Raw genomic sequence first — 13,834 nt, 5'->3', positions numbered from 1 at the left:
TCCCTCTGCTCCTCCCCCTGTTCTCTCTCTCTCTCTCTCAAATAAATAAAAAAATCTTAAAAAACAAACTACTGATAAACATGACATGGATGTATCTCAAAATTATTGTGCTAATTGAAAAAAGTCAGATGCAAAAAACGAAACGCCAGATGAAATTCTAGAAAAAACCATAAAGAAAATAAAGCAATGGAAACTCTCATATCATGCTAGAACACAGTAAAACCATTTTGAAAAAAGGTTTGGCCATTTCTTTTTTTTTTTTCTTCTTTCTTTTTTTTAAAGATTTATCTATTTGACAGAGAGAGACACAGCGAGAGAGGGAACACAAGCAGGGGCAGTGGGAGAGGGAGAAGCAGGCTTCCCACTGAGCAGGGAGCCCGATGCAGGGCTCGATCCCAGGACCCTGGGATCATGACCTGAGCCGAAGGCAGGTGCTTAACGACTGAGCACCCAGGCGCCCCTTTCTTTTTTCTTTTTTAAGATTTTATTTTTAAGTAATCTCTACACCCAATTCGGGGCTTGAACTCACAACCCTGAGATCAAGAGTCATATGTTCTACTGACTGAACCAGCCAGGTGCCCCTGCCATTTCTTATAAAGTCAATCATATACTTTTCTTCTGACCCAGCAATTCTACTTCTGGGATTTATTCAAGAAAATGAAAATATTAAATATTATTCAAGAAAATATTTATTCAAGAAAAGGAAAGGAAGGGAGGAAATGAAAATATTTGTCCGTGAAAGGAATGTTCACATCAGCTTCATTCATAGTAGCCAAACCTGGAAACAATTAAGTTGTCCATCAACAGGTGAATGGATAAACAAATTGATACAGGGAATACCACACAATAAAACTGTTGATAAATGCATGAACATGGCTAAATCTAAAAAACATTAGGCTGTGTGAAAGAAAATGCAAATGAGTACATACTTCATGATTCTATGTATATGAAATTCTAGAACAGGTAAAACTATGATTATAGAAATCATTATAATGGTTGCCTGTGGAGTGTGGAGTAGAAGTATTACATATAAATTATAATCTCAGAATTTTTTTAGTCAGTTGAAACAGGGGTGCCTGGCTGACTCAGTCGGTAGTGTGTGAGTCTTGCTCTCAGGGTCATGAGTTCAAGTCCCAAGCCGGGCCTAGAGCTTACTTAAAATAAATGAATGACGGGTGCCTGGCCAGCTTAGTTGGTAGAGGGTGTGACTCTTGATCTTGAGGTCATGAGTTCAAGCCCCATGTTGAAAAATAAAAAATAAATAAAATGAATGAATTTGTTTAAGTAAAATAAAGTTGAAACAGGGATTCAGCTAGTATACAGAATGCCATCAGTCTTACACACTTGTAAGAAGAGGGGTTGTAGACTTGACTTTTAGCTTGTTAGTGACAGAAGCGAAGAATGAAAAACAATTGGTTACGTGATTGCAGCCAAAAGATCAGAAAAAAATCAGCTCAGTATTTTCACAATTTTTGGAACTGGGATATGACTGAGCCTCATGGTGGACAAGATTCTCAACAATAGCCTCAGTTTCCACACAGCATTTCATTTGGCTGTGGTTTAAAAGGTCTTGTGATGAAATGAAGTTCAATTCAAGCAATTCCAGGAGAGGTCATGACACATCCTCTGATGGTCTAGATCTTTCTAAGGGCAAGCATTTGATGTCTCAGGAGAAATGGCGTCAGGGCAGACGTCACCTCCACAGAGGGCTCTTCCAGCCCCTAAAGTTGAGCAACCCAAGATGCTGCCACAATACCACACTTTTTCTCCTAGCCCTTATCCCTGGTTGACATTGCTTACACGGCTACTGTCTAATTATACAACTAGAATGGTTGCTCCATGTGGATAATGACCTTAACTTGCATTGTCCGTCATCCTACACCTAACACCGAGGCGGGGCCCAGTAAAGACTCTGAATGAAAGAACGGCCTGTCTTTGACACGATCTTTTATTTCTCCCAACCATTTGATGGCAACCACATCCATCCAACTCAGGCTAAACAACACAGTCATTCGAGCACATAAGGAAAGACAGCAAACATTGCCGGGCCCACTCTCACTACCCTGTACCAGTCCCTTAGAAGTTAATGCTGGCTTCCCAACATTTCCAGAATCAGACTCTCCTACCACCTACCCTGATTCCTCTGGCCTCACTATATCTTGCCCAGTTTTGCCCTAGCCTCCTACCACGGCTTCCTACTCTGACCTTTGCCCCTCACCACTCCCATGTCGTTCCCAGTATAGCAGAGCAGAAGACAGATCTTGTCGTTCCTCTGCTAAACACTCATGTGGCTCCACCTCACTCAGAGCGGAAGCCCAAATCCTCCCCAGGGCCTCACAGGCCTGATGTGAGCAGGAACACTGCGTTTCTCGTCTCTCACCCAACCCCAGCCCGAGTGTGTCTGGAACTTGCCAGACTTTTGCTATGGCTGTTCCTCAGGCCTGGAATGCTCTTTCCTCAGAGACCCATTGAGCAGATTTCCTTGCCTTCTTCACGTCTGCTCGAATCTCGCCCTCTCAATGAGATCTACCCTGACCACCCTATTTAAACACGAAATCTGCCCTCTTCTGCCATAAACACAAAGGGCTTACTATATGCCAGGGACTGTTCTGAGCCCTTCAGGCTTTCTTCCTGGGTCCCATGTGCCAAAACCATTTTATTTCTGCCCTTCTCCCCCGGGGGAACCTTAGCCGCCTGCCCAAGTCCTGGGGGCATCTCTCTGGAATGTTAATCACTAGGAACTGCTTCAAACAAGGCTATAAGTTTCCTTTTGCCCCTGAAAAGGGGGTGTTAACTACCAATATCACAGCTTCCTAGGGGGCCAGGTGTGCCTGGTGATGGGGAATCATGTGCCTCTCGCGTGAACGATCCTGGAGAATTCTTAGCCAAGGGAGCAACTGTGAACACTTTCTGAGACCACTATTAGTAAAGACCCTCAGGGGGAATGCTGGCTAACCTCCTCCCCAGCCCACCTCAACCGTGACCTACCTTTACAAGCCTGGCTCTTAGAACTCCAGCAGCTCTGTATTCAGAATGGTTGCTTGAGCCTGCTCTTAAGCAGAAGACACTACAGACAAGTACCAGGGAGAACTAAGAGGGCCTTGGGCTTATTCCCAGAGCCGAGATACAATTCCCAGAGGTGGCAGTGACCAAGCAATCTTCCAGATTCCCTGGACCTATTTCAACATGAGACAGCCCTTAGCTTTCTCTTCTCGATGAATAATAACACCTTATCTTTGGGTGTCACGGTTCTAAATCCCTTAGTCTTTCTTCTTGGGTCCCAGGTCCCAAAAACACTGTAATCTCTGTTCTTCTCCATTGGACTTGAAGGCTCCCATCTGGCTCCTCAAATCTGAAACTTAATGGAATCCTCAAGTGACCAGAAGTTAAAATCCTCAGGGACCTCTTTTTTTTTTTTTTTTAATAAAGTTGCCTCGATTTTATTTTTTTTTTAAGATTTTATTTATTTATTTGAGAGAGAGAATGAGATAGAGAGAGAGCATGAGAGGGGAGAGGGTCAGAGGGAGAAGCAGACTCCCTGCTGAGCAGGGAGCCCGATGCAGGACTCGATCCCGGGACTCCAGGATCATGACCTTAGCCGAAGGCAGTCGCTCAACCAGCTGAGCCACCCAGGCGCCCTCAGGGGCCTCCTTTCTAATCCTGTTCAAATTCTATGCCATCTTTTTGTGTCACTGAATATTTTCAACAGGTCCTGGAACTAGGCTGTTCATCTCACAAAGTAACATTAATAATCTGTCTCTGTAAAGCACTTTATGGTTTACAGATTTTTTTTTTTTTTACATTCCTTCTGTCACTTGAGGCAAACAAGATGTTACATATCTGCTAGAGAACACGCCTTTAACAGTAGACACTTTTGGGGGCACCTGGGTGGCTCAGTTGGTTATGCGTCCAACTCTTGATTTCAGCTTAGGTCATGATCTCAGGGTCGTGGGATTGAGCCCCATGTCCAGCTCCATGCTCAGTGGGGAGTCTGCTTGAGATTCTCTCTTTCCCTCTGCCTCTCCCCCACCCGATGCTCTCACACTCTCTCTCTCTCAAATAAATCTTAAAAACAAAAACAGGGGACACTTTTTCTCCGCCTCTGAATTATAGATACAGAGTTGGAACAACAGAGCACTGAGGGTTTAAAGTCCATTTGCATTATTGACTTAGCACAATTCAAGCCAAAGAACCAGACTTTTAGCTTTGCAGGAACAACATTTTATTTTATTTTTTGTTTTATTATTATTATTATTTTAAGTAAGCTCTACATCCAACATAGGGCTCAAACTCACAAACCTGAGATCGAGAGTTGCATGTTCTACCAAATGAGCCAGCCAGGAGCCCCATTTTATATTTCTCTTGTATCATCCCCTGTGTCTTTCAATAGGTACATGGTAAATACTTATTAAAATATTTTTTATTACTTAGCATTGTATAATTCCCACAACCCTCTTTTTACTTCACTAAATGGGTAGTGCTACTAATGGGGATACATAAACTTGTTTATTGACTTCTAGACAGATTTTTTTCTATATCAGACAGGTCATGTGCCAGTGTTGTGATAAGGTTTGAGGGTAGTACATCTCACACAATAATAGCATGAACTCCCAATCGTCACATCTATGAGCCACAAAAGGATCTACAAATTTTTTTTATTAGACTTTTAATTTTTAGAGTGGTTTTAGGTTTAAAGCTAAATTGAGTGCAAAGTACAGAGATTTCCTCTACCCCCCTTACCCCCACACAGTCATTGCCTCCCCACTGTCAACATGCCCCACCAGAGCAGTACACTTGTTACAATCAGTGAACCTACAATGACACGTCATTATCATCCAAAGTCCATAGTTTACATGAGGTTCACCCTTGGTGTTGCACATTCTATGGGTTTGGACAAAAGTATGATATAAATCCACCATTACGGCATCACACAGAATATCTTCTACCCTAAAAATCTTCTGTGCCCTCTTCATCTCTCCCTCCCCCAACCCCTGGCGACCACTCATCTTTTTATTACCTCCATGGTTTTGCCTTTTCCAGATGTTGTATAAGTGGAATCATATAGCATGTAGTCTTTTCAGATTGGCTTCTTTCACTTAGTTATATGCATTTAAGGTTCCTCCATGTGTTGTCATGGCTTGAGAGCTCATTTCTTTTTAGCGGTGAACAATACCCCATTGTCTGGAAGGACCACAGTTTATTTATCCATTCACCTCCTGAAGGACTTGCTTGCTTCCAAGTTTTGGCAACTGCTATAAACACCCATATGCGGGTTTTCGTGTGGACATGTTTTCAACTCCTTTGAGTAAACACCAAGGAGCACAATTGCTGGATGGTATGGTGAGATTATGGTTAGTTTTGTGAGAAACCATCAATCTGTCTTCCAAAGTAGCTGTACCATTTTGCAATCCCACCAGCAATGAATGAGAGTTCCTGTTGCTCCATATCCTTGAGAGCATTTGGTGTTGTAAGTATTCTAGATTTGGGGGATTCCAATAGGTGTATAGTGGCATCTCATTGTTGTTTTCATTTGCATTTCACTGGGGTTACATGATGTAGGGTATCTTTTCATATGCTTACTTGCCATCTGTTCTGGGTCTGTTAAAATCTTTGGCCCATTTTTTAATCAGATATCATTGCATTTTAAAAGTTCTTTGTATATTGTGGATAATAGTCCTTTATCAGTTATGTCTTTTGCAAATATTTTCACCCAGTCTGGCTTTTCATTCTCTTGACAATTCCTTTGCAGAGCAAAAATTTTTAATTTTAATGAAGTCTAGTTTATAGGTTATTTCTTACATGGATCCTGCCTTTCCTGTACCTAAAAAGTCCTCACCATCTCCATGATCATCCAGATTTTCCCCTATGTTATCTCCTAGGGGGTTCACAGTTTTGCATTTTACATTTAGGTCTATGATCCATTTTAAGCCAAATTTTGTCAAGGGTGTATGGTCTCCGTCTGGATTCATTTTTTTGCATATGGATGTCCAGTTGTTCCAGCACCGTTTGTTGAAAAGACTCTTTGCTCCATTGTATTGCCTTTTCTCCTTGGTCAAGGAGCTGGCTGCTTTTACGTGGCTTTATTTCTGGGTTCTCTATTCTGCTCCATTGACCCATTGGTCTATTCTTCACCAATACCACACTGGCTTCATTACTGTAGCTTTATAGGAAGTCCTGAATTTGGGTCGTATCAGTCCTCTTGGGATAGGGGAACTGAAAGACTGCAGAGAAATCTGCTTTTTGCTCCTTTTCCTGCTTCTATTCTTGCTAGGACCTGCACCCCTACTTTTACACAAGCCTCAGAATGCACATAGCGTACGTCCTCCTTGTAAAGGACAAGGAGTTGGTGATTTCTCTAGAATAGACAACATCTAAGGAAGGACCGGGTGAGAATGACCAGACAAGCCATCATACGCATATTCCAGACCACTGGTGCTAGAAATCAAGACACCAAGACCCCCCGGGCCCCAAGGAATAACACCTGGACCTCATCTAACTGGTTCCTGGTTGCCTAAGAGGACACATACACCAGATTATAATCATCAGTAAAAATCCCTTTGCAGAGCAAAAATTTGAGCAAAGATGAGACTCTCTCTCCTTTCCTTTCTGAGTTTCCCAGACATTCTGTCTGTACCTGAACTCTCTATACCTTCAATAAACTCTCCTCTCACCTCCTGCTGCTCCCATTTGATGTCTTCTGCATGCACCCTGGGACCGTCTTGGTCCTGTAGGACCCCCTCCAGATCCTCAGACCTGGCCTGCCTACATCACCCTGACTTCGTTCTTCTTCAATATTGAGTTGGCTATTCTTTTTGCCTCTACATATAAACCTTAGAACCTGTCAACATCCACAAAAGAACTTGTGGGATTTTGACTGGAATTGAACTGAATCTATAGACCAAGTTGAAAAGAACAAACATCTTGACAATATTGAGTTTTCCTATCCAAAGACATGAAATATCTCTCCATTTACTTAATTCTTCTTTAATATCTTTCATCAGAGTTTCATGGTTTTCCTCATATAGATCTCACACAATATAATTTTTTTTTAAAGATTTTATTTATTTGACAGAGAGAGACACAACGAGAGAGGGAACACAAGCAGGGGGAGTGGGAGAGGGAGAAGCAGGCTCCCTGCCGAGCAGGGATCCTGATGCAGGGCTCGATGCAGGGCTCGATCCCAGGACCGTGGGATCATGACCTGAGCCGAAGGCAGAAGCCCAGCCACTGAGCCACCCAGGTGCCCCACAATATAAATTTTTAAAATGCATGTGATGGGGGGCACCTGGGTGGCTCAGATAAGCATCCGACTCTTGATTTCTGCTCAGGTCATGATCTCAGGGTCCTGGGATTGAGCCCCACATCCCTGCTCAGCACGGAGTTTGCTTGTCCCTCTACCTCTGCTTCTGCCCCTCCCCCTGCTCTCGCTCTCTTTCAAATAAATAAATAATCTTTTTTAAAAAATGCAACTGATATATTCAACATGGAGTTTGTCCATGTAATTGCTGTCTTTGAGATCAGGGTCATGTCTGTTTTTAAGCAGCAGATTGCCATGACATTTGCAGGTGTGGATATGAGAAATGCTCAAGAAGAGGAAGAGAATCTGGTAGTTCCGTTAGAATCTGGATTCTAGTCCCAGCTCAGCCACTAACTTGCTGTATGACCTCTGGCAAAACATTTCCCTTTCTAGGCCTTCATGAAGGGGTTAGGTTAGACCAGTGGATCCCAAAACTGACCCAGGGCTTAACTCCCAAATATTTTTTCAATAGGTCTAGGGTGGGACCTGGAGAAATCTGCTTAATTAAAATCTTCCCTGGTGTTTCTGATCTCTGGGATCCACTGACCTGTTTGGAGTAAAGGAGGTTGCCAAATTTTCACAACTCATGGTGCATCTAGCGTCTCCATAATTGTTTCATGACCCCATAGGCCTACAGAAATACCTAACAGTTCTGTTCATTAAGTAGGTTAAGTCCAAACAAATTCAGTAAGTATGTCCTAAGAACTTAATGCCTGTTTGGCACCACACACCTTCTCAAACCTTGGAATTAGGACTCATTGCCTGTTCCACATTCATCTACACACAATACTTTTTATCACAACCACCTCCACAACCTCAGCTTTGCAAAGACAGGATGTGATCTAAAGGACTGTAATGTGAGCCGGCAGTTTTGTGCAGTACCAGACAGATGTCGTTTGTGTGATGGCCTGAATTGTGTCCACCCCCTTTCAACTGGTATGTTAAAATTCTAACTCTAGTACCTCAGATTGCGACTGTATTTGGACATAGGGCCAGTAAAGATGTAATTAAGGTAAAATGAGGTCACCCAATTGGGTGAGGTGGGGCCTCACCCAATTTGACTGGTGTCCTTATAAGAAGAGCTTAGGACACAAACGTGTGCACACAGATAAAAGACCACGTGAGGACACAGCAAGAAGGCAGCATCTGCAAGCCCACGAGAGAGGCCTCAGAAAAAAGAAAACCTGCCGACGCTTGAATCTTAGGCTTCTGGCCTCCCAGAACTGTGAGAAAATAACTCTCTGCTGTTTAAGCCACACCGTCTGCGGTATTTTGTTATAGCAGCCTAGCAAACTCACACGGTAGGGTCAGCCAGCACATTTTCATTTGACGTAATAAACATAAACAAACATTTCTGCCCTGATAACACACCTGATTCTTTGCTTCCGGCAGCTATCAGTTTGCAGTCAGGAGAGGGGCCCGAGGCCAGTGATTTAGGCGACCAGCTGGGAGGTGGTCGTGGTGTTTCGGAGGGAGCCAATCAGGAGCTGGAGAAGGACAGGAGCAGTGGGAAGGCAGAAAAGTGGACATATGGGGATATGTTTAGTGGTGAGAAGTAGTTCTGCTTCAGGATTTGCAGATGGAATTGTGAGTGACAGAGAGCAGAATCAAGGATAATTCCTAACTTTTTGTTAATAATATAGTTCTATTTCTACTGTGACTACGATCTTTTCATTCCATGAGTTTTATTAAGAGCCTGCAAAATGCCATGCCATGTCCAAGGTGCCAGGATGCAGACGTGGGAAAGATAAGGTGCCTGCTTTCACTTAAGAGGGTGGATGTTGTTTTTCACAGAACTAGAATAATTCTAAAATGTGTACAGGACCACAAAAGACCCTGAATAGCCTAGCAATCTGGAGAAAGAAGAGCAAACGGGAGGTATCACAGTCCCAGGTTTCAAGATACACCACGAAGCTGTAGTAATTAAAATAGTATGGAACTGGCACAGAAAAAGACACGCAGATCAATGGAAAAGAAAAGAGAGCACACTGGGGGCCTGGCTGGCTCAGTTGGTGGAAGATGCAACTCTTGATCTCAAGGCTCAAGTTCGAGCCCCACACTGGGTGTAGAGATTACTTAAAACTAAAACCTTGGGGCGCCTGGGTGGCTCAGTCGTTAAGCGTCTGCCTTCAGCTCAGGTCGTGATCCCAGGGTCCTGGGATCGAGCCCCGCGTCGGGCTCCCTGCTCCACAGGAAGCCTGCTTCTCCCTCTCCCACTCCCCCTGCTCGTGTGCTCGCTTTGGCAGCACATATACAAACAAATGAGATCTTAAAAAAAAAAAAAGATTTTATTTATTTATTTGACAGAGCGAGCACGAGAGAGGGAACACAAGCAGGGGGAGTGGGAGAAAGAAAAGCAGGCCCCCCGCTGATCAGGGAGCCTGATGCAGGTCTCGATCCCAGGACCCTGGGATCATGACCGGAGCCAAAGGCAGACGCCCAATGACTAAGCCACCCAGGCGCCCCTATTTTTTAAAGATTTTATTTATTTGAAAGAGAGAGACAGCGTGTACGCACAAGTGGGGGGAGGGGCAGAGAGAGAGAATCTCAAGCAGACTCTGCACTTAGCATGGAGCCGGATGCCGGGCTTGATCCCGGGACCGAAGATCATGACCTGAGCCTAAATCAAGAGTCTGACGCTTAACTGACTGAGCCACCCAGGCGCCTACCCTGATTTAGATTTTAAAGAGATCAGTCAGGCTATTATGTGAAGAATAAGTTTTAGGTTGGCAAGTGAGGATGCTGGGAAGATAGTTAGGTGACTACCGTAGGACCGCAGGCAGAAACTGATGCGGACTCATCTGGGGTGGTAGGCGAAGGAGGTAAGAGGACAGATTTGGGATGTGTCTTAGACACAAATCAACTAGACTGGTACTTTACATGGCAAGTTCTGCTGTACAAAGATCTGGAGAGTCTGCCTAGTACTAGTCACAGGTGTTTAAGTTTGGAACATAGACAGATTTGCAGCCTTAAGGCTTTAGATTCAGACAGATGTGGATTTGAACTTTGGCTCTACCACTTAGTCACTGTGTGACCTGACACAAGTCATCTTCATCACCTCCTACCCTGTAAAATGGGGACAACAGTCTTTAGCTCAAAGGGTACATAAGATAATGTGTACAAAGCCCCTTGTACAGAATCTGGCCACACAGGAAGAGCTCAGCAGATGATAGCGGTTAGCATTTTTATCAGTTACTGGACACTTCCACATTCATTCCAATTAACTAACTGCAATAGTTCTTTTCCGGGCCTCCCTGCTTCCATTCCACCTGCTCCAATCCCTCCTCAGCTCTGCAGCAGGACTCCACCTACAGCATATACCCATCATGTCACTTCCCTTTTAAACACTGCCGTGGCTCCCACCGCCCACAGATTAAAACGCAAATGTCTCAGAATAACATCCAATGCCCTTCAAACTCGGGACCCCTGCCTGCCCACCTATCCACCCCCTTCTCACAGCCTGGCTTGTAGCCACGCCAGAATTTCCACCTGATGCTTTTTCATAAGTAACACCTAATTGATCCAAGGGTCAGATCAACGGCGAGCCCCAGTCATCATGATGTGTGCATCTATCACAGGAAACCAACGGCATTTTCAGACTTAATTGTCATCAGTGGAAGAAAATGCTCCCTCCAATTCAAAGTTTGCCGTGTAAGTCCCATGTTTTTGCTTTGCACCACTCTTTTGGAGATGTCAGGATTGTACTATGGGAACTGCTGCTGTCGGTATCCCCACAGCACCCATCATATTTAGAAAGGGGGCCGTAACATTCCCATGGATTTACAGATGTTTATCTCCTGTCCTACCAGTGGGAGTGGGCTATTTTCTTAGAAGGCTTGCTAATTGATTTTAAGGTGATCAGCTGAAATGAGCAAAAGGGATGGTAGGTTGTCATGAGGATTCAATAAAATACTCAAAAGCACCTGGTGTTAAGTAGATGCTCATTAAATATTTGTCGACTCTAAACCTGGATCAACAACATGAAAGGTGTGCTTTAGTGAAAAGGTTTTCTTTTGGCAGGGACAGGGCTGGTTTACTTAGCCTTCCTAAGCTTAAGCCTCAGTTCTTAAAAAGATAAGAATGCCTCCTGCCTTTTAAGTTTGTTGAGGACAAAGGAGGTTACAGGATAAATGAAAACACTTAGGCCAAAAAACACCTGCCATACATCACAGACATTAGGAAACACACAGCCCATCTTCCCTTTTACAGGCCCAGAGGGACAAGTATCTCTCAGGATACTTGTCAGTGCTTGTGGTGACAGGCCTGTGTAGACCCCACTCCATGTATTAAATATACTTTTCGAAAATGGGCATTTGATAATTAACTGCCAATTAACTGCACACATCCAGAAATGGTATCGCCAAATTAACTGCCATCATTTCATAAACAATTTAGGTTCCTTTAACTGATACTTAAAAATCCCTACTTACATTTCTCATGTTCATTCCAAATAATTTGCTAGGAGGTGGACCTGTCAATAGGAAGGACAAAATTATTACTATTTACCACCAATGCCCTCAAAATAATCATTTAGAAAACCCAAAACAGTAGAAATTTTCAGAATTCAATCAACTCCCCATCCGACTCCCTCTCAGTTTTGACTTTGCCTAAAGGACTCCCCATAGCCCAGCCCAAACCCGAAAGTAACATTAAAAATAATAGTAATAGCTCCATTTTGGCGATTTGGGTTGCTGGGATAGAGCTGTTGGTAGTCCAGGAGGACAAGCAGATCCAGCAAAAGTATTATTCTAGACTAGTAGATGATGAGGTCACAGGAGTTTCTGAGCTTTATGCCCATCCAAGGCAGTTATCCTGAAAAACCACTGATTTAGTCAATAGTAATGCTCTGGCAGTGCTCCCTGATCTAACAAACCTCTCTAGGACACAGTTTCTTCATCCGTCGAAGGAGGCTAATAAAAAAAGCTTATTTGGTGAGTTAATTGTGAAGCATTACCTATGACAACGTAATTGAAAATGCTTCACGGGTTGCAAAGCATTTACTTACATATTAGTTAATTAGTTTTCCTAAGTCCAGCCACTTTTACGGAGGAGGAAAGTGTGGCCTATAAAAAAAATCAAACGTCTTCCCAAGGGCGATTAGGGCAGAGCTCGCCCAGTTACGGCCATTCATCAAACCCTTCCTGGTTTTCAAAACCTGGTTCAAATACACGTTTTCCTCGGCCTGGCGCTCTGGGCCAAGAGCCAAAGGTCCCAGGTTCGTATCCCAGCTCTGCCTCTTCCACAATCCTAGGATCCATGCTTGTGCCCCATGTGCCTTCGCTGCCACCTCGAGAAGGAAGGGGTGGTGACCGAGCCCGTCCAGCCTGGGTGCTTAAAAATGGCAGTTACCCCCGGTCAGCCCACTTATCACTCCCTTTTCTGTTTCCCCCGCGCACTGTGGTTGCAATCAAAGCCCGGGCACTCTAAGGGCTCGCTCGGGGCCAAGCACTGTGCTAATCGCGAGCAGCCCCCACACCTCCGCGTACCTAAGACAAGGGGGGAGGGGTCTCGCCGCCCCCCGCCCCCAGGGGCGCAACCCCGGGGCGGTGTCCCAGCTCTGCCAACCCCCAGCTCAATAGTCCCCCGAGACCCGGCTGCCCGCTACGCCCCCAGCGCCTCGGTCCTACGCGGCCGGCACTGACCGGCCCCTCGCCCCCCCAGCCTGGGCCCCACTGTCCAGGCGAGGTCGCGCCGCGCTCCTCCCCGCTCCGGCCGGGCTCGCTCCCGCAAGGGCTGCAGCCTCCCTGCCCGGGAACCCGCGGGTCGGGCGCGCGCCCGGGGCGGACCGCGGGACGGGGCAGGCGGGGCTGCCGGCGGTTGGCGCTCGGAGCCGGCGCGCGGCCCACGGCCACGTGGCCGCGGGCCCCGCCCCGCCCCGCCCCGCCCGCGACCACCGCCTCTCCCCTCCGCCTGCACCTACACTGCCTGCCAGGGGAGCGCTGGGACGGAGCTACCCTTTGTCGTCCCATTTTGCAGACGAGGCGAACTGAGGCCTGCCCAGAGTCACCGGTCGCAGGCCGGCGTCAAAGCAGTTAGCACCGTGCGGGCCTGAGGTCGGGGTCCGAAAGCGTTGGGCTCCTCTCCTTTAGATCGCATTGACATGGAAGCCCTATGATGACAGGAACTGTGACGTCCTCTCTGCCCCCTCCCCCCAAGGTCTTGTAAAATAACTGGGGGGAAAGGCCAGGCAGAAGTGGGTGATTTGGTATGGAAAAGAGCACCCAGCCTGCATATCGGTGATGCAGGGGAGTTAATCCATATAATTTATGGGCTAGGGTAAGAGAGGAGACCAGCTAGGAGGCTGCAGGGGAATCCAGGGGAGGGATGATGGATTTAAGTGGTGGCAGTAGGGATAGAACGAAGGGGAAATATTTGAGGTAGGTTTTGGAGAATTAATGGGCTTTGCAGACGGATTGAAAGGACGGATGGAGAAGGAGGAATCCAGAAGTTCCTTGAGTGGTTTGGTAGTGCTATGTACTGAAATGGGGGAAACTAGAAGAGAAATAGGTATGGGGTAAGGGAATAAAGTGTTCTGTT

The 13,834-nt window shown here is 45.5% G+C and overlaps 1 long non-coding RNA gene and 1 other non-coding gene across 3 annotated transcripts in view; both read right to left on the bottom strand.

The window, feature by feature from the left end:
• The window catches only part of LOC113921698, a 76,168-nt gene extending 62,807 nt beyond the window's left edge, over window positions 1-13,361 (bottom strand). Inside the window, exons 1-3 of one of the 2 annotated variants that reach the window (XR_003519764.1) lie at window positions 13,214-13,361; window positions 11,728-11,768; window positions 8,669-8,784 (exon numbers count right to left, since the gene is read on the bottom strand). This is a non-coding gene — a long non-coding RNA (uncharacterized LOC113921698). Of the gene's footprint in view, window positions 1-8,668; window positions 8,785-11,727; window positions 11,769-12,939; window positions 13,031-13,213 lie in introns of those variants that run through there. The other variant, XR_003519765.1, reaches the window with a different exon arrangement.
• On the bottom strand, window positions 4,536-4,642 carry LOC113923287. The gene has a single exon (XR_003520284.1). It is a non-coding gene; the product is annotated as a small nucleolar RNA U13 (small nucleolar RNA).
• Window positions 13,362-13,834: the final 473 nt, after the last annotated feature.

This window comes from Zalophus californianus, chromosome 9 (assembly GCF_009762305.2).
Source record: "Zalophus californianus isolate mZalCal1 chromosome 9, mZalCal1.pri.v2, whole genome shotgun sequence".
NCBI classification, from domain to species: Eukaryota; Metazoa; Chordata; class Mammalia; order Carnivora; family Otariidae; genus Zalophus; species Zalophus californianus.
This window is presented reverse-complemented; position numbering and strand designations above follow the sequence as displayed.